We start from the raw sequence: 27,575 nt of genomic DNA, 5'->3' as shown, positions 1-27,575 counted from the left end.
AGGGTCCTGAACGGCCTGGCGGGACCAGGACTTGCCTTCCCCGGCGCCCTCCCTACCCTTCCCCGGTGAGTTGTAATCCCGGGGCTGGAGGAGGGAGATTCATAAAGCTTAGGCATTTGCCAGAACAACAACTGGCCTGACCAAGAGTTCTACTGGAGACGTGGCGGAGCGGCCAGTAAATCCGCCCAAGGCTGCTTCGTCCTGAGCTGTGTGAGCCCGCGGCTCCCGGGAGGAAATCACCAAGGACAGGATTGTACGTCTTTCCCAGTCAAGGCTTTACCAATTCTTGTTACTCATTTCCTCAATTTCCTTAGGAAATGCTGAGAATGCGTTGCACGTAGACGAAAGCATTCACGGTCAAAGCTCCCGTGTGAGCTGGCGTGGCAGACACTCCTGAGCTCGCTGTGAATCCATTCCTCCTCCCCTGGGGCTCGGGTCTGACTTCTTCAGGGGCCATCCTCCTCCACCTGGCCTCGGCTTTGTGAGCTGTGATTGGTACGAGGTTCCCACTCCCCCTGACAGCGAGGCTGGGCAGCTGACTTTGCACATCTGAAGTCGGCGCCACCTCAGGGTCCTTTGTATGCGGCGCAGTGAACCTCTTTATTGTTTAAACTTCCTTGAGTCCGTGTTTCCGTTACTTGCAGCCCAAAGCCTCCCAGTGGATCCTGCACAGGAAGAGCGACTTTCTGCTTTTATGGGAGACAAACTCTGAGGCACGAAACCTTCACAGGAACGACAGGTTCCATGGACGCTGTCACATTGGGTCCCCACGGCAGCCCTGAACAGGGTAGGTGTGGCATCAGCTCCACATTTCAGATGAGGATGACAGGCCAAGGACAGACTGCTCCATGGTGGTACGGCCAGAAGCCAAACCAGGAGAGAGGGGTGGAGGACAGCAGGGGACAGCAGAGGTCATCCTGGGCCCTGACAGCAGAGAGTGAAATTGAAGTCACACCTGAGCTGGAGGAAGCCATGCATCGCGCGGCTTCAGGAGCTCAGCGTGGCCGGTGCTGCTGTGGGCAGGGGCACTCCCTTTAGTAATGACAGTGCTTACTCTGTGCCAGCTACTACTCTAGATCTCCTGGAATCCCCGAGGTGCCCTGTAAGATTGTTCCATATCATTTACATTTTAGGCTAAAAAACCGAAGTGAAAAAATGTAAGTGGGGGCATCTGAATTGGAACTCATTTCTGCTGGAGCTTTTAACCATGGTGCTCAACTGAAATTACTACCTCTCCACACAGAAGGCCCTCACATAAAGGTTATGGGATGGAGCTGAGACCCAGTGCGGGATAAAGGGCAGCGTGTTGATTCCGGGTTCAGCAGGCATCTTACCCAGGGAGCGCTTCAGGACCCAGACTGCCAGCGGCTCCTGGGAGGGACCTTGTCTCCATTGCTCCAGCGCCCCAAGGCCTAGCACAGTGCCTGGCAAACAGGAGGTGCTCCACTGGTGTTTGTTGAGTGAATGCATGAGTGTAGTGCCTGGATTATCCCAAAGCAGCTGCTTAGAATGAGAAAATCAATGATGGGCCAACAGGGGCTTTAGACCAGAGACTCTTGGATTACAGATGTGGAAAGAGGCTCAGGGGAGGTCTAAGATCACACGGTGAGTTGGGGGAAAGCAGGACTAGAATTTGGATCTCCTGCTGTCCAGTCCATTGTGGCCCAGAGCTTCAGGTTTTATCTGCAGGGACCCCACTTGGTCAGGAGCGGTGGGGGAGGGGAAGGAGGCAGCGGGTGTGCGTGTCGGTGGGGGAGGGGTTGGGGATGAGCAGGGACCTCCTACGAGAGGGGGGAGCCGCCAGGAGCTGTGGTCCCTCTGAGGGCCTCGTGAAGAGGGGCACTGGGGTGCTCTGACCTCCCGCTTTGCCAGGGCCCTTCTCTGGCTGTCCTGGCTGAGGAGTTGCCATTGGTGGCTGTCGTATTGAGAGAATGTTCGGGAAAGTAACGTTTACTGGACTTCCTTTTAGCTCCAAGCTGCCAAACCTTGGGGGTCTTGGGGTGGTATCTGGAGTGAAGAGATGTCGCAACAGTCTTGCCCTGGAGGGGAGAGAGGGGCCGTGACAGTGGCCCGTGGTGTTTCCCTGCCCTGGGGCCCCCAGCACCCCCTGAGCAGGCAGGACCGACGGGAGAGGCTCCATGGGGCTTGACTTTGTACTGCCAGGGATGAACTTTGCTCGAAAGTGCTCTGTAGGCAGAAAGAGGAGTAGAAAAGGGCTTTCATGCGCTATTTCAGGATTGCTGGCCCTGAACATTTATCACTTACTGATGCATATAATTTGCCTGATGACTCAGTTTCATATATTTTAGTTTCCAAAGATAAACAGTTTTTGCATATTTCCTGCAAATGGGGGTTATATTTAATAATCTCAGGGTAGGAGGCCTGGGTGCTGGAGACAAGGCATTCGAGGAAGGCAGAGGGCTTGGGGCAGCTTGGGCTCAGCTGGGGTCATGGCACAGGCTTGGAATTTTGGCGGGTGGTGTTTGGCCTGCAAGGCCTACGGGCAGAGAGGCGAAAGGCTGGCCCAGAGATACACTGGTTTTGGAGGTGGTGGATGGAGTGGGTACGGCCTTCGACCTCTTTACAGGCCCACTGGGCTGTGGTCAGGGGCAAGGCTGGGCTGGACGTCAGCGTGGGAGCCCTGGGGTTTTGAGCCAAGGCAAAGAGGCTCCCCTGCTGTCCACAGAGTCCAGACCCGGCCCTGGCTGGCCGACTCACTGCATCTGGTCACAAGCAGGTTGGCTTGAAAGGAGTGACACATCCACTTTAATGACAGTCAGAACCCTGAGTTGGAGCCCTGGGAGGCGGTCTGGAAGCTCTGGGAGACAAACCTGCCGACAGCAGGGGCAAATGTGGGCTCCAGCTCCGGCTCTGTTACTGACTTGGGTGCAACTTGGACAGAGAGTTTAATCATTTTGAATCTTGACAGTAATATTTACCTGATGGGGTTCCTCAAAAGTTCGGATGATATACGACACGGAAAAGCACCTAGCGCAATGCCTGGCACAGAGTGAACGCTCCACAAATGCTTCCCCCCAAATGTGTACTTAGAGGTGTATTAGATACTCAGGGTGATTGAAAATATGTGCTATGCGTTTCTCTCCTTAAGGACTTTATGTCTAGTTAAAAAAGCAAAGCACACCTTCAAGGAAGTTCAGCCGTGATGGTCAGAGAGGGCCCGATTCGGTTGTCGTATTTGTCAGGTCTTGTGGTGGCAAGCGACAGAAACCCAGCTCAAACGGCTTGGGCAGATTCTTGTGACCAAACGGGCCAAGGGTATCCTCCTCCGCAACTGGCTTCAGGGGCCCAAGTGATGTTGCTGGGACTTGGCCTTGCTCCTGCTGTCTCCTGGAGGGCTCCATCCTCAGGCAGGCTGTCCCCACGTAGCACCAGGCTGGCTGTGGGAAGCTCCAGGCTCACATCCACCTTCTCAGAAGTGTCAATGAGAATAAATGCTTCCCTTTCCCTTCAGCCCCAGTGAAAGGCTTAGAAGTGAATCTTGTTGACTCAGCCTGGCTTGGGCCATGTGCCCATCTTTGAACCAACATCTATGGCAAAGGGGCTACCAGATGGGCTGGGTGGTAGATTGTCTTCATTCTCCTTTCCTATCAGAGGATTATACACCCACTCCCTCCCAAGCCACCTGGCTTGCAGTGTACCTCCCCTCCCCACTGACCTTGAGCTTGGCGAGGGACTTGCTCTGCTCAATGGCATGCAAGCAGATGTGACGTGTGCCACGGCTGAGCGGAAGCTTTAAGAGATTTAACGTTAAGGTTTCCGCCAGCCCCCTTCATCTTCTCCCTCTGCCACTAGGAGGTGCTGTCACACACAGTGGCTGTATCCAAAACTAAAAAAGACGCCAGAACAGAGCTCCCGCTAACCTGAAGCCTACGTGAAATGCAGGCGAGAAAGAAACGTTTGCCATTGTAAGTCCCTGAGATCTGTCTGGGGATCGTTTGTTACTACAGCACCACTCAGTAAAGGCTGACTGATACAAAGAGGGAATGGATGCTGGGCAGGCAGAAGCAGCAGACGTGTCCCAGAGAGGCAAGAAGGTGATAAAATCTAAAAGCTCTGTGAATTCATAGTCCCCAGGACAGACTTAGGACTTGAAACAGAGGTGGCCCATCGGCATTTGGTGAGTTTACTGAGGCTGCTGAATGAGGCGGCTCAGAACTTGGTTCTCTAGGCCCTTTCTACACAGGCCAGACTGAGCGTTGTCCCAGATCCAGTATTCTCCAAGGGCTCCCTTTAAAACACAGTCCTGGGGACTTCGCTGGTGGCACAGTGGTTAAGAGTCTGCCTGCCAGTGCAGGGGACATGGGTTCAAGCCCTGGTCCGGGAAGATCCCTCAAGCCGTGGAGCAACTAAGCCCGTGCACCACAACTACTGAGCCTGCGCTCTACAGCCCGCGAGCCACAACTACTGAGCCTGCGCTCTAGAGCCCACGAGCCACAACTACTGAGCCCACGTGCCGCAACTAATGAAGCCCACACACCTAGAGTCCATGTTCCGCAACAAGAGAAGCCACTGCAATGAGAAGCCCGTGCACCACAAAGAAGAGTAGCCCCTGCTCGCCGCAACTAGAGAGAAAGCCCATGCACAGCAATGAAGACCCAATGCAGCCAGAATAAATAATAATAAATAAATTTATTTAAGCAAAAAAAGTCCATGGGGCTTCCCTGGTGGCACAGTGGTTGAGAGTCCGCCTGCCCATGCAGGGGACACGGGTTCGTGCCCCGGTCCGGGAAGATCCCACATGCCGTGGAGCGGCTGGGCCCGTGAGCCATGGCCACTGAGCCTGCGCATCCGGAGCCTGTGCTCCGCAGCGGAGAGGCCACAACAGTGAGAGGCCCGTGTACCGCAAAAAAAAAAAAAAGCTCACAGTCCCGGTCGTATTACTTCCTTGCTTAAAATCCCTCAGCAGGTCCCCACGGCCGCAGTCCTGACCCCCGAGCAGGCCACACATGGCCCACCTTGACCTGTCACAGAGCCTAGTCACGGTGCATGCCGGTAAACCACCCCCCCTTCTTGGCTTGCATGGGGACAAACCCGCCATCACGCCCCAGCCGGACTATGGCTATAACCCCTGAACTGCTTCTGCTCAGCCCCTCCAACCCACTCTTCACTCAGCCGCTCACGTGATCCTCTCCAGATGTAATCACGTCATGTCGCCCACCCACACTGAGCTGTCACGTGTTCAGTGAAACCCAAACTCCTTGCGATGGTGAGGATTTTCCCAAGCTGACCATGACCCCGAATCCCATCCCCCATGTTCTTTTTTTGCGGTACGTGGGCCTCTCACTGTTGTGGCCTCTCCCGCCGCGGAGCACAGGCTCAGCGGCCATGGCTCACGGGCCCAGCCGCTCCTGGCATGTGGGATCTTCCCGGACCGGAGCACGAACCCGTGTTCCCTGCATCGGCAGGCAGACTCTCAACCACTGTGCCACCAGGGAAGCCCCCCCCCATGTTCTTCTTATGGTGCTGCCCTGACACTCCTCTCATTGAGAGGTGGGGTCTTTTTCCCCTCTTCTTAAATTTGGGAGAACTTTGGACTATGGTGGAAAAGACACTCTTTCTGAGGGCAGATCGTATCACAGGTGATGCAGCCTGGTTTTCATGGGACACTCATCCTTGGAACCCAGCCACCACGCTGGGAGAAAGCCTGAGCAGCCTCTGGAAAGGCCCACATGGAAGGGAACTCAGACCTGTAGCGCAGAACTGTAGCCAACACATGAGTGAGACATCTTGGAAGGGAACTCTTCAGTGCCCCTGTCCAGCTGCCCCAGCTGACACCACGTGGGGCAAGGACAAGCTTTTTCTCATGAACTTGCATATTCATGAGAAAAAGAAATGACCATGGCTGTTTTTGTTTTTTAAATTAATTGTTATTGGAGTATAGCTGCTTTATAATGCTGTGCTAGTTTCTGCTGTACAGCAAAGTGAGTCAGTTACACGTATACATATATCCCCTCTTTTTTAGATTTCCTTCCCATTTAGGTCACCACAGAGCACTGAATAGAGTTCCCTGTGCTCTACAGTCTGTTCTCATTAGTTATCTATTTTATACATAGTAGTGTATATATATCAGTCCCAATCTCCCAATTCATCCCAACCCCCTTCCCCACCTTGGTATCCATATGTTTTTTCTCTACATTTGTGTCTCTGTTTCTGCTTTGCAGATAAGTTCATCTGTACCATTTTTCAAGATTCCACATATAAGTGATATCACACGATATTTGTTTTTCTCTTTCTGACTTACTTCACTCTGTATGACAATCTCCAGGTCCATCCATGTCTCTGCAAATGGCACAATTTTGTTCCTCTTTATGGCTGAGTAATATTCCATTGTACATATGTACCACATCTTTTTTATCCATTCCTCTGTTGATGGACGTTTAGGTTGTTTCCATGTCCTGACTCTTGTAAATAGTGCTGCAGTGAACATTGGGGTGCATGTATCTTTTTGAATTATGGTTTTCTCAGGGTATATGCCCAGGAGTGGGATTGCTGGGCCATACATGGTAGTTCTATTTTTAGACTTTTGACTAAAGAACTCCATACTGGTCTCCATAGTGCTTGTATCTACTACACAGATACCATGCAGGGAGGGGGAATTCACTCTCTCTGCCTGAGAAGCTGGGACATCTGTCTTCTCCTACCCTCAACTGGGACTTACACCATCCACCCCCCGGTTCTAGGAATTACACCACTGGCTTTCCTGGGTCTCCTGCTGCAGATGACAGATCATGGGACTTGTTAGCCTTCATAATCACATGAGCCAATTCCTTATATCTTATATATCTATACCTATATCTATAGCTGTATCTTTCTAACTCCTATTGCTTCAGCTTCTCTGGAGAACCCTAACATACCATGTCTCCCCAACTTTTTTTAATTGAAGTGTAGTTGATTTGCAATGTTGTGCTAGTTTCAAGTGTACAGTAAAATGATTCAGCTATATATATATATATTATATATATATAAATATATATATTCCTTTTCAGATTCTTTTCCCTTATAGGTTATTACAAAATATTGAGTATAGTTCCTTGTGCTATATAGTAGGTCCTTGTTGGTTACCTATTTTATATATAGTAGTGTGTGTCTGTTAATCCCAAACTCCTAATTTATCACCCCCCTTCCCCTTTGGTAACCATAAGTTTGTTTTCTATGTCTGTGAGTCTATTTCTCTTTCGTAAATAAGTTCATTTGTACCATTTATTTATTTATTTATTTATTTATTTATTTTTGCAGTACGCGGGCCTCTCACGGTTGTGGCCTCTCCTGTTGCGGAGCACAGGCTCCGGACGCGCAGGCTCAGTGGCCATGGCTCACGGGCCCAGCCGCTCCGCGGCATGTGGGATCTTCCCGGACCGGGGCACAAACCCGTGTCCCCTGCATCGGCAGGCAGACTCTCAACCACTGCGCCACCTGGGAAGCCCTGTACCATTTTTTTAGATTCCACATATAAGTGATATCCTATGATATTTGTCTTTCTCTGCCTGACTTACTTCACTTAGTATGATAATCTCTAGGTCCCTCCATGTTGCTGCAAATGGCATTATTTCATTCCTTTTTATGGCTGAGTAATATTCCATTGTATATATACATATACCACATCTTCTTTACGCATTCGTCTGCCTATGGACATGCATTCCCCAACATTTAAACTGGTGCTTGGCACGTAGTAGCAACATGACAAATATTTGTCAGATGGACGGACAGCTCTGCTTTAAGCAGCCTCTGAGGTCCAGGCTGCTCTGTTTCCATAAGGCTGCTCCAAAGCTTCTTCTTTATCGTTCGTGCTCACCCATTTCCAAAGACTCTGCTCAGCATGCCCTCCTGCAGGGAGCCTCGACCCTCCGGGCTGGGCCAAGTGCTGTCTGCTCCCCAGCAGCTCTCTGTGCCGGCTGTCACAGCACTGCCCTGTGATAGCGAGGCCCCCTGTGGTGGCTCCCACCTCCCACAGGCTGTCAGCTCCCTGGGGACACGGAGCCTCGCAGCCTGGGTGTGAGGTCAGCTAGGACTCTGGAATACCACCCAGGTGAGGCTACTCGGGGGCAGGGGGCAGGGGGCAGGGTAGCTGGCTCTCCCGGGGTCAGGACCCTGCACTGTGTCAGGTGGACCCGATTCCTGCCTCTCGGCTTCTGTGTTTGTTCCTTGCTGTCCTCCCTCAGTGGTTAGCTAAGCTTTGGAGGAAGTTACGGCCAGATTCAGGTGTGATCGGGGAAGCTCTGGAAGGAGCTGGGTCTCCCCGTGTCCCCTGTGGTGGGCAGGGAGAGGCAGCCTCAGAGATCCCCAAGGGCCAGGGCTGAGACTCAGGGGTCAGAGCAAGGGTCACTCGGTCTCGCAAACTTTCTCACTCAGAGATTGTCTTTTCAGGGATAGACTAGGATGTGGTTCTGGGATGTGCTGTCGTTGTAGCCATTTTCCTGGTGGAAAACACGAGGAGCAGTGGTCCTCCGCTGCTGGGGACCCGTGGGCCGCCGGGGAGATGGCGCTGCCCAGCCCGAGCATCTGCGGCCACTCCTCCCCCCGAGGATCTAAAGCGTGCACTTCCCCACTGCTCCTCACACCTTCATCACGCTGCAGGCCTGGCAGAAGCAGTGCTAGACACTGTGGCCAATACTTCTTCTTCTTCAGAACCAGGTCTAATGACACCCTGCGGGTAGGTGTCATTGCCCCCATTTTCCAGATGAGGGGCCCGAGGCTGAGAGAAGTGAACCAGTAGAGGCAGAGCCAGGACCCGAGCTGTGCTTGGGCCCCTCCGCAGTCCTCTGGCACCTTCCGGTGCTCCCTCCCTGCTGCAGGCCCATCTCCTCCCCGCAGGAGGGAGGTTGGGTTTCCTCTGCCAGGGATGACAGCTCATCTCCTGGGTTCAGAGACTCATCTGCAGGGTACAAAGAGCTATTGTGCTCTTGTCCGTTCAACACACGAGGACATCAAGACCCAGAGAGATGAAAATGGACTTAGCAGCACCCCTGGGTGAGCCCAGCTCCTGACTCCAAACCCCGGTCTGTTAAAAGCCCAAAGCTGGGCAGAGCTGCCAGGGCTGGTGCGTGGGGATGCGGACGGTCTCCTGCTCCTTCCCTCTCGGCCGCATCCACATGTCTGCTCAGCTCCTTTCCTTCTTCTCCAGCTCCTCTCTCCACCCCAGGACCTTAGCATGTCCCCTTCCCTCCGCCTGGAACAGTCTCCCCTCTTTGCCCACCCCTCCTGGCTGTTCTTACACTGCCTATTCTGTGAGATGCACTGTCATCATCACTTCCTCTGGGCATCCTTCCCTGACACCCGCAGACCAGAATTCTTTTGCGTTTGTCCTTTAAAGCCCTCATCACAAGAGCAACGATTCACTTCAGGCCCTGCCCCCCTCGTAGGTCATCTCCGTGGGGCGGGGGCCAGTGCCGTGGTGTCCACCTCTGTCCTCACACCTGGCGCAGGTGACTCTGAGAGGTGGTCGATACCCCTGTGCAGGGTGGATGGATGGATGGATGTTTCTATTCCCTTACTGAGGCCTTGAAACCAGCAATGGTGGGGTCAGTGCCTCCACAGGTGCCAATGATCCCGGGAGGACCCCCAGAAGGTGACCCACATACCCGTCCCTGTGCTGGGCAAAGCCTCCTCTGAACTAAAAATGAGATCCCTCTTTCTCCTCCCCTGCCCCTCGCTCAGTCCTACATCAGAAGCCACATTGGAGGCAATGACCCAACTGCCGCGTGCCCTTCCAGGGCCAGCCTGAAATGTCGTGTCCACAGCCTTTCTTGGAGGGGGATGTGCAGAGCAGAGGCCGAGAGGGGCACGTGTCTCTAGACTGACCTCTGCTGTCCCCGCCACGTTGCCTCTGTCGGTAACTTGTAAGGTCTCTGGGCAGCACGTCGGGGAGGCGTGGAGCCTGGCAGGTGGAATGAGGCCGCCCAGGGTGGGGTGGGGGGCGGAGTCTGCATTGTGCGGCTGGGTGGCCCAGGGCAACTTGCCTGATTCTCTGAGCCTCAGTTTCCCCCTGGGGAGCATGGAGGCGATGATGCGTGATCGGTGTGGGTGCGGGGGAAGGTCACTGCACGGTCTTCCTCACAGGCACCATGACTCGCAATCGCCACCGTCATTGCTGTCCTCCACCTTTGTGCTCTTTTCCAAAACACTTTCTCACCTAAAGGGATTATTCGAGGACCTGGAGCCCCCTCCTCTCCCACCGTGAACACCCTCCCCCCGCCGCTGTCCCTGTGGAGTCAGGGCACCAGGGGCCTTAGAACGAGTTCTGGCCCATGTGTCTGCTTTGGGGGCCCAGCCTTGTCCATGAGTGTGTGTCTGGTGTTAGCAAGGGCCCGGCACAGAGAAGCTGTGTGCTTCACCTTTGCTGAGTGAAAGCACGGGCTGAGGTCTTGGTGAGCGAAGGGGAGAGATGCCACCATCCTCCTCATTTACACGGAGGGACCGCTACCTAGTTCTCCCCACTTCGGCAGCTCCCAGGTGTTCCTCTGGCACTCCTCTTGTTTGGTCCTTTGTGGACGGGAAGCAAAATGACCCATCTCATCTAAATCCAAGCTCTTTCTCCCCTTTCCGTGCCTGTCCAACTGGCCGCCCCCCTCCCCAGCCTCCTGCAGGCCCAGTCCTGCCAGGCCCTGAGCCACTGGGCGCCCGGCTGGGAGGGTTCTGGAACTCCTCCCCTGCTGCCCAGGGATCTGGGTGCCCGTGAAGAATGAGGGGAGCCTCCCTCCCCAGCCCAGCCCAGCACCCCTGCCCCAAGCCCCCGACATGCTGCCTATTGTATGGTCACAGGATTTTGACTATGTCTTTTTATATATATATTATTTTCTGACTATAAAACTGATAAGTGTCTATTGTGGGAAATTTGGAAAACACACAAAATGACAAAGAAGAGAGTAACAGATAGCTACTGTTACCACTCTGGCATGTTGAATTTGTGCTGTGACTGCATCTCTTTGCTTTTCTTGCTTATGTTTATTTTATTTTATTGAAGGATAGTTGATTCACAATGTTGTGATTAATTTCTGCTTACAGCAAAGTGACTCAGTTATACATATGTATTCTTTTCCATATTCTTTTCCATTATGCTTTATCCCAGGATATTGAATATTATTCCCTGTCTTGCTTCTGTTTTTGAGGTTTCCTCAACTTTGCCCTCTGAACTGTCTACCGAAGTTAAAATTTCTTCAGCCATGTTTTTATTTATTTTATTTATTTATTTTGTTAATTTAATTTTTATTTCATTTTAAAGTATAGTTGATTTTCTTTCTTTAGAATTTTTATTTATTATTATTATTTTTTAATTAAAAAAATTTTTAAACATCTTTATCGGAGTATAATTGCTTTACAGTGGTGTGTTCGTTTCTGCTTTTCAGCCATGTTTTTAATTTCTTAGGTCCTTTTCTTCCCCTCTGGTTGTTCCTTTTGTTATTTTGTTAGCATCCAGTCTTATTTATCAGATGTGGTATTTTTTATGATTTCTGTTGCGGTTTCCTTATAATTTTTTTTCTTTTTCTAACTTTTGGATTAAAGGCTTTTCTCCAGTTCCGGTGATCACGCGTGGTGATCCTTGGCTGTCCATCCGTAGTTAAGAGTGAGGCACTACAAAGCTGAGTGGAAGCTCTGGGTGCAGGGGCGGGGCCTGTGCGCTGACGTTTCTCATAGAGGATGACTGGATGCCGATCTGGTCATTTTTTTGGCAGGTTCCCAACTGTCAGGATCTGTAGATTTTCCCTCTTGGACGCTGTCCTCAAAGGGGAATCTCCAAATCTCCCGCTGGGGCTGGGGCTGTGCGTGGAGGACAGGCAGGGACTGAACCGAGTGAGGACCGGGCGCCAGTGTCCCATCATATTCTCCAGGCAAGCTTTCTTAACCCCCTGTTTTCAGTAGGGTGTTCACTGTGCCTGAGGTTGTTGAACCACATCCTTGTTCATTTTTACCACAAAGTAAACTTTATTCCAGTCTTCTCCTGGTGGTAGGAGGGGCAATTTCAAAGGTGCACAGGATGGGTGTGGGGAAGGATAGCTGGTTTGCCTGGGACCATCTTGGTTTTAACATCATAAGCCCTACATCCGGGAAACCCCTCAGGCCCAGGTGACTGGGACAGCTGGTGGGCTTGCTGTCCTCGCTCTGACTTTCCACCCGTCCTCTGTCTTTAGACCCATCTTAGCCTCCAGTCTTCAGTTCGTCCTTGGTCCTTCTGGCTCCTGGGTCTGGCTGGGCTTCTTTGAGGGACCTTGCTTACTTCTTGTTGCCCACCCTCCTCCCCACCCCTTGAAATCAATTAAATTTTAGTTCTCTAGTGTGTTAAGTCACTTACCACTGACCCATCAACCATCCATCTTCCAAAATTTTGTTGACCTCTCTCATCGGCTGGGTAGTCAGCCCTGCTTTCTTTGTTCTTACGTGTTTTTAGCTGTTTTGTTCTCTTACCATCATTTAGGTGAGGTTCCTGAAACCAGAATAAATGCACATCTTTCACTCCTTTTGCCTAATGGCCAGGCCCTCTATGCTTCCATTTCAGCCACCATCCACTGGCCTCTCAGCTCTGAGACTGACCACCACACCTCCTCCATCCCTAGTCCCTAGTTCTGCTATTTCATGATACTAAGTCTCTTCTAAAACCACAGCTGTTGAATTTTAGTTCTATATTTAAATGAATCCACTCCCTGCCACTGATGCTTCCACCGTACTTCTTTCTTCTTTTGTTTTATTGAGTTATCATGCTCATTAGCTGTTCAATAATGAGGAACCTCCTTCTCTTTCCAGAATTATGTTTCCTTGTAGGCCAGGATCTTTGTTTTTCTGTCTTTCTCTCCTTTTCGATCACTTTCCCCTGAGGATTGCTGCATGGGTGCCCTGTTAATATTGTCAGATTTCCTCCACTGGGGCAGCTCTGCCCAGGCCTCGTGGGCTGCATTCAAATGCACTTGGGGAAATACCTGGGGGTGCGTGGGTGATGCCCTGTCTCCTTTCCCAGAATCCTTCAGATCAGTTTCCTTTCAAGCTGCAGGCTGGGGGTGTGTGGATTTCTGTCCACTTTTCTATAACTTCGGGATGGTTGGGAGTGGGGGACGATTCAGCTGAGGGAGTGGGAGGTCTTTGTCAAGATGGGGGCGCTGTACTCCATGGTCTATGATTACATAAAGGTCCTCTGCAAGGGTTTTCTTCCTTGGTTTGGGGTGGATCCCTTCCCATGATGGGCTTTAGATGGTTCTCCAGTTTGGAGTGGCCCTGAGGGCTCCCTTCTGTTGAGTTGTGGGACCTCCTTCTAACCCTGTCTCTGCTGGGCCATTAGGGATCAGGGCTGAAGAAGGGAGTGGCAGGTGGGCCCCTGAAGTGAAGGCCTAGAGAGCGTGGGGCAGGGACAGGGAGAGTGGCTAGGGGATGGACATTCGGATGCCTGGGCCCGAGGGTGATGTCCAACTGGCCATCGTTCACTCTGACTTACATTTTCAAGACCCTCCTGCTTGGGCCACATAACTGAGAATGGTCCATGGGTGGTCAGTAGCCTGGCATGTGCCCCGTCTGGGAGAACTCCTTTGAGGGGTGTCATGTGGGTGCTCAGAAGCTATGGGAGGGCAGGGGACCGGCCCCAGCCCATGATCGGGGCTGATGTGCTGGGTGGACTGTCTGAGCTCCAAGAACTGACCCCTCACAGAACCCCCCTCCCACAATTCTCAGACCTCAGGTGTCACATCACCCCTCCTTCCTCACTCTGTAGGCCCCATCCATCTGCAGGCCCAAGGGGACCATGGATGACCAGAGGGCTGGAGAAAATGACTGCCCATCCCTGGTCCACTGGACCAGCCTGACAACAGAGGGGAATGGTCACCCCAGGTAACTCTGTTATAGACCCCAGCTGCCCAGAATGAAGAGAGTTGTGGTGAATCTCCCTGCCCCCCACCTCCTCTGAAAGTGGACCTTGGGCTTCAATGCCTCTCCTCCTGGGAGCTCATTCCAGACACTCCAAGGGAGCGGCGTTTCCCCTTCAGTCCTCTCCTTGCCGCCCTGCTTTTATTGTCTCCACATACCTATTGCTCTGGGCTGCGGGTGCCTGTCAATGTGTCCATCTACCCCTCCCAGTGCGGGTACTGTATCCCATTCCCCCACCCAACCCAGTGCCCGGCACATAGTAGGTGCTCACTCTATTGAACAGACAGATGACTTCACTGAAAGCAAATAGGTCTCATCTTCACCGGTGCCTCTCCACCTGCCCCCACACACACCAGAGACCACACACACCGGGGCATGCCTTTACCGAGCGGGCGATTTTAAGGCTAATAGGATTCATTCATAATCACATAGTTAAGTAAAATTTATGTTTGGTGGAATCAGCCGGGCTCCCTGAGGGCAGCATAAACCAGAGGGATGCTGGGTTTCAAAGTCCCGTCTCCCCGTTTAAAATAGTTTGTCATTCTTTTGTGGCGATGGTTAAGAGCTCCTGGAGGCACATGGTTGCTTATTTACTGATCCACAGATGACGGATGGTATATCCCTGCTTTGTTTGGAAGGGAAAACTTGAACAGCTTGTCTGCACCTCTCCACTCGGACATTAAATCAACATGGCTCTATTAGTGGCCTTGGGATACCAGCTGAGCTGTCTCTGAGCCTGTCACCGTGATGTCTTCATCTGTAACCAGAGCAGACGTGAGCTCCTGGCAGCTTCGGGAGGTGACAACAAATCCAATTAGCTCCTCTCCACGGCTCTGCAGTACCACTGCGAAACGGCCTGATGGGGAGGGTGCCTGCGGTACCCCGCACAGTGGGACGTGGCGTTCGCGGGAAGCAGAGAGAGGGAGGGAGAGAGAGAGAGAGGAAGGGGAGGGAACAAAGGGACCCGAGCTTAATTGTTGGAGTGACTTTCTGCGTGAGTGGAGAGACCTCGTGCCAGAGCGGCCTGAAATGGGCCAGCCCCTGCGGGTCTTGGATGGCTGACGAGGCCGCCAGAAGCCCAGCTGATAGAGTCAATCCCTACTTGAAGCCGTGCTTGACTTTGATGCTGGTTGTCTTGCAGCATGTCTTGATGCTGGACGAGCCAGTATCCCATTCCCTTCTTCCTCTGCCTCCTTTCCTGCACATCTCCTGTTCCCGGTCCACGCACGGTCCGGAAAATAACACAACTTTGGGTGCTGGTGGGAGGAGAAAATTGGGTATCTCTCTTGGTCAAGGTGGGACCCAGAAGACAGGTTCTGTCTCTCGGAAGTGATGGAGGCGGGGGTGGGTGCATGGGCTGGGCGCAGGATGGGGTGACATAGCGAGGGGAGAAGGTGCTGGAAGGAAGAACTGGGGACCGAGGTTGCAACTTAAAGCATCCGGTGGGCGTAGAGGAGGCGACGCCGGGTGCAGGCACTTGGCGGCTTACTCTGCATGGAGAGAGTGGAGGGAAAAGGAAAAAGAAAGAAGAAAAAGAACAACCTGCCCCCCAAAGCCCACCTCAAGGCAGCTCGCCGGGCTGAGAGCTCACGGAAGTTTCCGAGTTCCCGGGAGGAGCACAACGTGAATGGTCTCGTGGGTCACTTATTTCTTAAGGATGACTCCGTTGCAAGCTCTGGGATGTTTCCCGCCACCACCCAGGCCTGGGTGCCCTTTCTGGAGTCAGGAGTTCTCTGAGCTCCACGAATAGCCAGAAATGGAGGGGGAGAGGGAGGCAGGAACTGGGATGACGTGGAAGGGGACCCTTGAGATCTCGGGAGGAATGGGGCCAAGAAAAGGGGGAAGGAGAGGAAGGAGGAATGGGCCTCTGAACACTGCCATCGCTGTAGACCTAGTTGGACAGGGATGTCTGGTCTGCATGGCCCTGCCCCGCCCATGGGAAAAGGGGGTGGGCAGAGCGATGATGGAGTCAGGAGCCCTCGCCTGAGCTCACCCACCAGCTGGGCTGCCTCCCACACTGCCCTCACCCTCTCTGAGCTTCCGTTTTGCATGTTAACAGGAGTGAAGAGGGACAGAGCCCTTCTCAGAAGGTTGCCTGGAGGGAACTATAGGGGCAGCACCCGACAGGTACTCAGGTGTGTTTTTTTTCCCTTTTTGGCCTCATCTTTCTGGTTCTTCGGGGAGCGCCAAGATGGGGAAACAGGTCCCTGCCGGCAGATGCCAGGCCTCAGAAATGCCTTCGGAGTTTCAACCACATGAAATGGGCCAGAGTCACTTCCAGGAAAGGGCTCGGTGCATGGGCTCCTTCCCGGGAGGGGCAGCGAGCAGGAATTTGTAATCATCGCCTGCTGGAGCCAGCGGGAATGGAGTCAGTGGCTAATGGCTGGCAGTGCAGGGGTCTCTGCTGCCAGCTCGCCAGTGCGGCTGTCGCTTCCTGCCACAACCTGGTCCCATCTACCTGTGGGGGGCTGGCAGCAGCAGGGCCCTCGGGTGCGCGATGGCAGGGGGAGAGGCGGGAGAGGGGCGGGGCCGGGAGATGGCCTTGGGGTCCTTCTTTCAGGAGCAGTTTGCTGTGAGGGCACGTCTTCACAGTCCAGCTCATTCCAGATTAATTGGGCAGGGTATGGAGGCAGCTGGCTGTTGTGCAGAGCAACCAAAGATTCCGAGTGCGCTGGTGCACCGGCCGCCTTCTGGAACCGGCCCAGCGCTGCCAGGCACAATTATTTTCAGCAATGTCTTTCTGCCACCGAAACTTAGGACTGTGGACTTTGGCACGCGAGCTAAGTGCCGATTTGCAAGCTCACAGATTGACACGATCCTTGATGCGAGATGTTGTACCGGGGCCAGATGACAGGGAGACGGACCCCACCCGCTGCCGCGTGGTGCTTGGGCATGCTTGACGTGTGTCTGTGTGCGCGTGTGTGTGTGCGTGTGGGAGGAGGTGAGAATGAGGCTGTGGGAGCCAGGGACCAGCTCACAATGGGTCTTACAGACCTACTGGAGAGTTTGGACTTCAGCCTGTGACAATGAGAAGGACCTCACTCATCTCAGCCGTCAGTCCCTCCAAAAAGTCTCACAAGGTCCACAAGACCCCGTCAAGGGGCCCTGGGTGCTCCCACTGTGTCATTTGCTATCTCCCATAGTTTGTAATGTGTATGGTAATTCACTCTTTCCCTGCTGTTACCATGAGGTATTGAGCTTCTTGAAAGAAGAATCGTGTTTGTTCATAACAGTTCCCCAGCACCCAGCACAGGGCAGATGCGTTAGACCGAGTCGATGTCGGTGGAATGGTCCGCGCTTGATGGGAGAAATACAACCAGGTCATCAGCTAGTGTGGGCATCTGGGCCCAGGAAACCACATGGATAAAACCTCAGTGGTCCAGATAAGAGATGAGAAGGCTTGAGCTTGAGAAGAAGAGGTGGAGAGGAGGTGACGTATGAGCAGATGTTTAAGAAGTCGAATGAACAAGATCTGGCCACTCTTTCCACGTGAGGCGCCAGAAGGGGGGAGTCCAGGATGACTCCCCTTTTCCGTTTTGGGTGGTGGATGGTGGGCACACAGGCAAGGGAGGAGCAGGCGTTTGGGAGAGAGGAGTTCACCTGTGGGCGTGCAGAGGCTGCAGGGGTGCCTGTGGGACATCCAGGTGGAAAATTCCCACCCTCTCTATGGGTCTGGACCTCCAGGAGGTACCTGGATTGGAATTACATGGGCCATCACCCGTGACCGTGGAGGAGCGTGGGCGAGGACACCCAGGGAGTGGCTGAGAACTGAGATGGGAAGTCAGTGATGGGGGAAGGAAGCAGTTGAGACCTGGGAAGAGGAGTCTGCACAGGATCTGAGGAGGTGTAGCCAGAGAGCTGCGAGAAGGGCAGGTGTGAGTGATGGTGCCTCAGGACAAATGAGCAGTGTTCAGATGGGGAGCGGGGATGGGGGAGGCCTGAACAGCAGCCTTGGATGTGGTGTAAGTCGTCCCTGGAGACCTGGCTGTGTGCACTGTGGGTGGGGCTGCAGGGCGCCCCTGGTTACCAATGCGCTGCCACTTAGGACCACCGATCACAGCTGTGTCTGGAGCCAGGACCGAAGCACTGAGCGCTCCAGAGCCCGCCTTGGGGGAGGTGAGGACGGCTGTTAGTGGGGAGCCCAGGGCCTGGGAGTATTTATTCTGTTCAGGAGGGGAAGGTGGAAGAAGCCAGAAGACCACAGCAGAGTGGGTAATTCAGGGGAGGATCGGAACGTCAAGAGCAACTTCTCACTGAGTGAGACTGTTCCATTGTAAGATCTGCGGTGGCAGGAGCCATGGTGGTTGGGTCACTGGTGTGTCCCTAGTGCCTTGTATAGCACCAGACTCATAAAAGGCACTCAATGAATGTTCACTGGAGGAGTCAATGAACAAATGCTGATCCACTGAACTATGGCCACCCACGTGGGTAACAGTATTAGCTGCTTAGCCCATAACGGGTGACCAACACCAACTCTATCTAGACCATAGCAATGGCCCGTGGCCTTTCTGACAAAGAGTGTACATTGCAAGAATGAACAGAAAAGGATAACAATTGAAAGATAAAGCAAAGAGCTGAGTGTTCATATTCTGTGTGCAGGCGTGTTCCCATGCAAGGCGGGAATGCATGACCTCAATGCATGATGCTAACATTTCTTCAACTTGCTACAAATCCCCTTTAGCCCGCTTCCCCCTTTATCTTCCTCCTTCATGGCTCCCTCTTGCCAAGAGTATAGTTTTAGTCTGAAATTGCTCAGGGTTGGATGCCAAGTGTATAAATTAGACCTATCTACTCACTCATTCTTCTCCTCAGTTAGAGATGCAGCAGCATCACTGGTCCAGTCACAGTCCTGCCTCCACACCCATTCTACTCCTCATAGCCACCAAATCTCACCTAATTAATGCATATCCCTTCAATTTCATGCTATATCTACATAAACGTATGCATTGTATGTAAATATTATATGGTATTACTTTTGTATTTAAAATATTTCCTTAAAATCGTATGATACTATACATTCAATTCTACAAGTTGTTTCTTTCCCAATCCACATACTCTTTGATTCATCCCGGTTGTAAATAGAGACTTAGTTCATCTTATAAATTGCTGTATAGTTTTCCAATGCATGAACATGCCATTTTCTCTTCTCTAGATTCTCCCAATGATTAGCGTTTTCAATTTAGCCATAACAAACGATGCTGTAGTGAACATTCTCGTACCTATCAGTTTGCATAAGAGTCTCTTGAGGGTGTACACTGAGAAATGGAATTGCTGTGCTGTGGAGTGTGTATGTGGTGGGTGCGAAAACACAGCCGCGCTAGTTTGCAGTCCCCCCGCCTCTTGTATCTTGGTTGGCCTCGTGACTTGCTTTGACCAACAGACTACCTTTTGATGGAAGGGGGGCTGCATCAACTCGTGTGACCCTGAGCAAGTCACCTGCTTGCCCCCCCCCAAGCCACCAGCAACTTGATTCCTCTGCTCTTTACTATCCCAGCTTCCCCTTAGGGCCAAGGTCCCTTCTTAGTGAGAACAGCTGTCAGCCTGACAGCCTCTCCACGGACCAGCCATCCAACAGGGAAGAGAATGAAAACGGCAGAGCAGTTTTTATAGGCCATCATCCCTTCCAACCCACCGAGGCGAGGAGAGGCCTGATGGGGGAGGGTTTTCATGAGTGTGGCTCTGTTCCACGTATTTCTAAGCCTTTCTTCTCCAGAGAGTTCTTTAGCCCTTCTGAGAATGAGCTAATGATGCCTGGTAGCACTCCCTCGGAAGGACCAATGCTCCCTGCATGTGCTGGGCACATGGTCAGCCAGGAGTGTGACTAGGCACCTCGTGGGGGAGAAATTAGGGGAATCTCAGAGAAGATGCATCTTGGAAGGTCAATTTCTAACTTTCCTGTAGCCCCTTAAAACCCTCCTGGATCCAAGTTAGATGTGAAATTCAGCCTCTCAGGGACTTTCATGAACTGCCCCAGAAGCTCCTGGAACACACCCGGCTGTGTCCATCACACATTGATCCATGGCCACGCGAGACACCAGCTCAGGCCACCCCCCAAGTCTGCTTCCCACCTCAGCTCTGTCCAGTGTCATCTCCAGACAACCCCACCAGACATGGTCACATCACCTACAGCAGGCAAAGATGTCGTCTCTGCTCCAATAGGAGGGTCCAAACAAAACACAGTTCACAGCACGGAACACCAAAATAGCAGCCCAACGTGCAAATGTGGCACTTAAAACCCTCTTTAAAATTTTAATTTTAATTTATTTATTTAAAACAATTTTAATTGAAGTATAGTTGATTTACATTATCATATAAGTTTCAAGTGTGCAGCACAGCGATTCCGTTTTTTATATATATATATATATATATGTATATATATATATATATATATATTCTTTTTCAGATTCTTTTCCCGTATAGGTTATTACATAATATTGAATATAGTTCCCTGTGCTATACAGGAGGACCTTGTTGGTTATCTATTTTACACATAGCAGTGTGTATTTAAAACTCTCTTCTGTGGGCTTCCCTGGTGGCGCAGTGGTTGATAGTCCGCCTGCCGATGCAGGGGACACGGGTTCGTGCCCCAGTCCGGGAAGATCCCACATGCCGCGGGGCGGCTGGGCCCGTGAGCCATGGCCGCTGAGCCTGCGCGTCCGGAGCCTGTGCTCCGCAACGGGAGAGGCCACAACAGTGAGAGGCCCTGCGTACCGCAAAAACAAAACAAAACAAAAAAGCTCTCTTCTGTTTAAAAGTTAGACAAGTTTACCAGTCTCTTGTTTTTTAAGATCATTTTGGAGAAATTAAAATCATGATACACATACAAAGTCTCTCTCCTGTCCACACTGTCTTCATGTTTAATCAGTTCTTGCTCAAATGTGCTCGTCTGGGCATCTGTTTGAGCCTGGGTCCCCTTGTTTCTATCCCAACTGATGAAACCCCGCCATCACCCCATCTACATCCTCAGGGTCAAATGAGGGGTGAATCTCCTTCCTCAACTCAGCTTTCTCCAACTGCAAGTCCAAGAGGAAAGCAATACCTGACACTCCACCTCTGTACAGTTCCTTCACGCCTCTTCAGGACACCCTCCAGCTGTGCACTGATTAATTAACAACCGGATCTGAGAGCCCAGAGGAGCCCGCAGCAGAAGCAGCTGACCACCTCTGATGGCCCCTGCTGACCATGTTCCTCAAGCCAAAACAGTGCCCTCAGAGCCCCATAGTGACCCCCTTTTTGGTGGCAGTCTAGATCTTTGGTCACAGAGAGCAGCTTTTTCCAGCTGGTGTACCTGGGAGGAGATAACCACATTCAGAGAACACAGACGTGAGCAAGCGCCCTGCCATCAGCTTCTATGGAGTCGCCGGGATTGCCCGTCTGTGGGCCTGAAATGCAACTGGGGGCAATTTCTCAGCAACCAGTTGACTTGGGTTCCCTGCTCCCCCATTGGAAAGATTCTATTCCCTGAGGGAAAACCCACCATTCCTGGAAAATAGCCCCCAGAACACGTGGTGGAATTTAGGACTTTCTAAGTTGTGGTCCCGGAGTTTCCAGACTGGGACCGACATTGACTGTCGTCTTCATTCAATGTTAGTCTTCACCCACTCCATCACCTTTTCTGATGGGCACTTTCTCCTGTGCCTTCTGTTTTCCTGACACATGGATCCTGGACGGAGGGAGGGGTTGCCACTTCTCCTTGGGAACAGGATGCCCGTGGACCACGCGGCCGAGCTAAATCAAGTCGCAGGCCCCTCCATCACCACCCCCTGCCTGTTGTCCCGGTGGGGTGTGTGGTCTGCGGGACCAGCTCTCCAGCCCCTGCGGGGGTCCTGCGAAGCCCCTCCTCCACTCTGCCTTCTACTTGGCATTCTAGATGGACCTGTGCTCCCGCCTGCAGGGGTGACAGTTCCTCCCACTGCCCCGTGGACCTCGTTATTGAAGGCTGGGAATATCTAACAACTTTCCCGAGCCAAGCCTGTGCTCTATGAGGCCCAAAGAGAATCCCAAATTCTTTCACCTGCTGGGCATCCTTTCCCCTTCCCTTTACACCCCCTACTCCTCCCTGCAGCCTTCCATCCTGAGACCTCGGGGAACTTCTCCACCACCTTGGTGGCCCCAGTGGCCCAGCATGGTCCCCTCTCTTTCAGGCCATCCGACCCTGGCCCCGTCTCCCCCAGGTCCAGCCCTCTGTGGCTTCCATGCAGGCCTGGCTGGCTTGGAGCACTCCAGCTCCCCCGTTTTTCTGCCCCATAAACCTCAGGCTGCCGTGGTTTGCTGGCCCTTTCTCGTCCACATGATTCTTGTCTGGACTGAAAGATACAAAACTTTTCAGTTGACTCCACGTTTCCTTAAGTTTCTGATGATTCCTCCCACCAAAGTCAAGAGAGATTCTTAAGGGATAGTCTTCTGTCCACAGAGCACTGCGAACGCTGTCTCCTCCCTTTCCCTTCCCCAGGGTCTTTGTTGACTGTAAGATACACACTTGACTTTGAAGCTTCCTCCCCGAGCTTCTGACGCTTTCCTTTCAAAGCCAAGCCAGTGTCTCTAGTGAGGCTGCTTCCTCCGGGCAACAGATCTGGCTGCAGAGAGAGTCAAGGCCACATGTCTCACCCTCCCAGACGCCTTCTCAATCTTCCATCCATCCTGCTGTCTGGTGCAGGCGAGATGCCCAACCAGCAAATCTGCAGCAAGTACAGGAATGGACCGGGAAGGGCTCTGTCTCAAGATGGCCCGGAAGAGGTGCCGGTGTTCTGGCTCTGGGAGGGGAGGGGAGGGGACCCGCAGACAGGGGCCTTGAGGCAGCCTGGGAGGTCGGCCTGGCTCTGGTCCTGCCTCCTGCTGGCCGGCCGTGTGCTCTGATCAGGGCTGGGCCCGGCCGCCCACTCTCCCCTGAATCCCTCAGAGCTGGAGCCCACCCCGAGCCGAGCTGGGGGAGGGAATGAAAGAAACTCTCTTGCCAACGAGTTCTTCCCTTTTACGGTTTTTGGCCTGCCCCCTGGTGCTCACACAGCCGCCATCTGGCTCTCTCTGCTGCGGCCCAGCCCGCGCAGGCTCCCGGGCCTTCCTGGGAGGGGCTGTTTGCTGTGAAAACCCAGGGTCTGGGGGTGCAGCATGTGGCGTGCCAGGTGGAATTTCTGAAATTCAGGGACCGGCTCCCCAGCCAGGTTCCTGGCTGGCCTCTGTCGGCTCCTGAGGCCTCGGTTTCCTTCCCTGAGCCATGCGCGGAGCAGGCGGGTCCTCATCTAACATCTCAGCCCAGGGGGAGCGGGGCAAACTCGGAGCCGTCTTTGGGGGGCCACTGAACGCTACCTCTGGGCCTGCAGTCTGCTGGAGGTACACTCAGAATCCCACTTCATGGGCTGACAGCTTTTATGGACAGCCCCCCCTCGTGCTCCCCTCACACATATCGCCCCGATTTTATTTTTAAGGAAATAATAACAACAGCAGTGAGCTATTCCTTTGTATCGTTCCAATAAAGGAATAATTTAAAGGGCCTGGCGCGCTGGAATTGCCCCTTCTTATCCTCACTAGGAAGGAGGACAGCCCGCCGTGATGGACCTGGGGCTCACCTTGGGGGACCACCGCTCCAAGGCCGCCCACCTTCCGGGGGCCCTGAGCCTCACCTGGTGCGGCCAGGAGCGGCTCAAAGGCACATTCCAAAGGTGCTGCAGCAGGGACTCACAGACTAGATCAAAGATCAAACACGACACTTCAAAGGGAAGAAGAGCCACAGGACGAAGCCGGGCAGCACTCCAGTCCCCAAACGCGGGGACACAAAGGCTCCTCCCTGCCCAGGGCTCGGCCGCCATCCGAATCCCAGCCCAGAGCACCGGGGACGAGTCTTCAGGGACGATGTGACCAGTTCCCGCACTCTCCGTGCTCAAGCACTCGGAGGGGCTAATTAGTGCTTTTAATATGCAAATCAGAGCCTGAGCAGATTAAATCTAGGGGAAAAAAAACCAGCTGGTGAATATGTTATTTTAATTATTACTCCAAAGGAAATATGGGCCTGGCTTAAGCGGATGGCAGGTGGATGGGTATGAAGTTCCTGTGGAAGGACCTTGGTTAAGGGGAGACCAACCTAGAAAGGGAGACCTGGGGTCAGGGGAGGGCGCTGGGAGTGATTGGAGCCCCACTGGCTGGGCAGTCTTGGGCAAACTGTTTTTTCCCCTGGGGCCTCAGTGTCATCACTGATGACATCAGGAGCATGGATAAGATGATCCCATTCATTCATTCATTCATCCATCCATCCATTCATTCATTCAACAGATACTAACCGGCCACCTACCATGTGCCAGGCGCTGAGCCAGCAGCAAGTTCTATGCCCTAATGGAGCTTGTGTTGTATGGGGGGAGACTGGCCATCAACAAATAATACACAAGCAAAACAAGTCCAGTCGATGGAGGTGTAAGAAAGAAACAAATCAGAGACCGTGCTAGAGACTAATAGGGAAAACTGCATTGTTTGCATAGCGTGGTAAGCACAGCTTCTTACTGGAGAGGCCACTGCAGCTGAGACCTGGAGGATGAAATGGAGTTGGGGTGTGATGAGGACAATCCTCGTTGTTTTTCAGGGTGGCACTGAGTATCCCCGTGGTGCTCCCATCTGACCCTTGGATGGTTGATCCAGTCTCACTGAACCCGGTCGCCTTATGGGAAGTGAGAAGCAGGGAGGGACATGACATCTTCACGGTAAACAGAAAACAAATCCAAGTGAGCCGATCCTGACTCAGTTTCTCTTTTGAAACTAGAACGAGGAAGGAAAACTCATTGGGCCAAGTCTGTTTTCCCTTCCAGTGACTCAAGACCCTGATCAAGTAAATATTCAATAAATTTTTCAGGGAGGCAGGTGAATCCTGCACAGATCTCCCTTCAGTGTGTGTGTGTGTGTGTGTGTGTGTGTGTGTGTGTGTGTGTGTGCACGCACATGAGCACGCATGTGCACAGCTGGTGCCCTTGGCTAGAAACATAACTTCCAGCACCTACATCCTTGGAAACTTGGAGAAAGCTTTCTAACAGGTTCCTACCCTCCTGCTAGGGACTGAAGCCAAAGGGGACCCCCCAATATCCTTGACCACCAACAGGGCAGAGTCCACCTGACGTGCTGACAGGCTTGCCACTCTGATGCCTTGGGCCTGGCGCCTGACTTTCTGAGTGGGGTTTGCTTTTATGGGAAATGACAAAACAAAACTCAGAGATCAAGGTGTCTCGTATCTTTAGTCACAAACAGAGGGACCTGAGTTCCACTTTCTTAGGTAAAGGAGCAGAATAATGGGAAAACAAATGAAAAATTCATTCTTCTCCATCGACGTTGCCTGGAGGCAGCAGGGGAAAAATTCTTTGCACAGGACAGAGAGTCAAGAAAGGTGGGTGGGGCTTCCATGGTGGCGCAGTGGTTGAGAGTCCACCTGCCAATGCAGGAGACACAGGTTCGGGCCCTGGTCTGTGAAGATCCCACATGCCGCGGAGCAACCAAGCCCGTGAGCCATGGCCGCTGAGCCTGCGCGTCCGGAGCCTGTGCTCTGCAGCAAGAGAGGCCGCGATAGTGAGAGGCCCGCGCACCTAGAGAAACCCGATAGAGAAGGCCCGCACACTGCAACTAGAGAAACCCCTCGCACAGAAACACAACAATAAATAAATAAATAAGTAAATAAATTAAAAAAAAAAAGGCTGGTGTCTGATGAATAAAAGACGGCCACAGAGGAGAGAGAAAGAAGAGAAAAGAAACAAGAGAGAAAGAGAGAGAGAAGAAAAACAGAAACGAGACAGAGGAGAGACCAAGAGACATGTCAGAGAGGAGAGGAAGCAGAAAGGGGTGGAGGGAAGAGGAGGTGAGGAACAAGAGGAGGGAGGGGAGACATAAGGGGAAAGAGGAAAGGAAAGAGGAATGGAAGGGAGCAGAGACGGGAGGCAGCTGGGTGGGTGTGGGCCATACACCCCTGGTGCAGGCAGGTGGGTGGCGAGGACCCCACACCAGCTCCCTCCAACTTGCCTCCCCCAGCTTGGCAGGTTGTCCACAAGGACCCACGGGCAACAGCCTGGACAAAACGATGCCTGCTTTCCAAGGAAACAAGTGTGCAGCACGTGTGTGCCCCCGGGCTCCCGTAGCATCAGGAGGAAGTGGGTCAGGGTCCGGACAGGGTGGTCCGTGGCCCACCTGCCCCAGATTCATGCTGATTGACCCTGGGCCCTGGCACCCCACTGGGCACAGCCTACCCGTGGAGGTGGCACTATTATTAATACCCCCGTTTTAAAGACAAGAGAACCTTAAGAGAGTTGGAATCATCTGACCAAGGCCACCAGGTAACTAGTGACAGAGCAGGCAGGGCCCAGCGCATGGACAGTTACCCCACAGGCCCCCATCAGCCGACGGGTGCTTCCTGCCTTTTCTTCCATTCCTCAACTCTTCCCTCAGTTCAGCAGACGTTTTCTCAGCCCGTCCTCTGTGTCAGGCACTGCACAGGCTCAGGCACCGGACAATGGGGGCTCCTGGTTTGACAAGGAAGCAGCCCAGGGCCATGAGGGCTGGGGCAGGGCAGGGGAGGATTCCGGCTGTGGAGGTTGACTTCAGGCCAGCCCTGTGACAAGTACCCTGGTGTTACTCGTCGGTCCTGTGAGATGGGTGTCTCCCCCACTTGCCCAGGGTCTCAAGGTCAAGGCGGTGTAGGACATAGCCAACAGGTGCTTGGGGAAGACTTTCTAGAGGAGATGACGTCTGAGTTTTGGAAGATGGCAGAGTTAGGTGAAGGATGGTAGAAAAGCCGTAAGAGGAAGGAGGACCAGCACAGGCAAAGAGCTGGAGGTCAAACTGTGTGGGGTGTGTGTGCGGGAAAATAGAAGATGCTTGGTGCTAACTAGACTGAGTCTGGGCTGATAGGAGCGGAAGGTGATTGGGTTGACAAGGGACAGGTCACAGAGGGTGAAGAGGCATCCCTGAAGAGTTTTAGGGAAGGGACAAAATGATTCAAGTTCCGGGAAGTTCCCTGTGGCTGCAGTGTGGAGCCGTCCGTCTCTGCCCCTTAGAGCTACAGATCTAGGAGATACCAGTGAGGAGCCTGCAGCAAGGATTCAGGTCAGAGACGACAGGTTCCACCCCAGGGCAGCGAGTCATCGTGTAGAACAAAGCGGGCAGGTTTAAGAATTTTGTGGGGAGAAGAGTCAGTAGGACGGCTGAGTGTTTGGAAGTGGGGGAGGGACTTCCAGGTGACTCCCAGGTCTTGGCTTGGGCTGAGCAGTGGAAGTACCACCAACTGGGATAGAGAGGGGAAAGGGCAGCAGCATGTTTTCTAGACGTGGTGATGCTGAGGGACTTTTGGGACACTCGGCAGACAGCTGGATACAGATTGACACTTGGAGGACTGGCATAGATTTGAGAGTCATCAGCAAAGGATGGGGGTTGTCACCGCGGGAACGAGACAGCACACCCTTCAGGTGACTGGGAAGAGCAAGAGGGGCAGTGGGCTGGAGGTGGGGTTTTGGAGAACACCTGTGAGCTGGGGCAGAGGAAGTGGATCTAGAGAAGAGGTAGAGGAGGGCTGGCCAGGGGAATTGGGAGGGAGCACGTCCCGGAGACAAGGACGGGGGGGTGGAGGGGGTGGTCCACAGAGTCAAGTGCTATAAGAAAGAAATTTCTGTTGCTTATAAGCCACTGGTCTGTGGTGCCCTATTATAGCCACCCGAGTGGACGAAGGCACTGAGCTTCCACCACGTACAGCT

Source organism: Stenella coeruleoalba, assembly GCF_951394435.1.
Source record: "Stenella coeruleoalba genome assembly, chromosome: 2".
Lineage (NCBI taxonomy): Eukaryota > Metazoa > Chordata > Mammalia > Artiodactyla > Delphinidae > Stenella > Stenella coeruleoalba.
The sequence above is the reverse complement of the archived record's forward strand: the minus strand, read 5'-3'. Positions refer to the sequence as shown.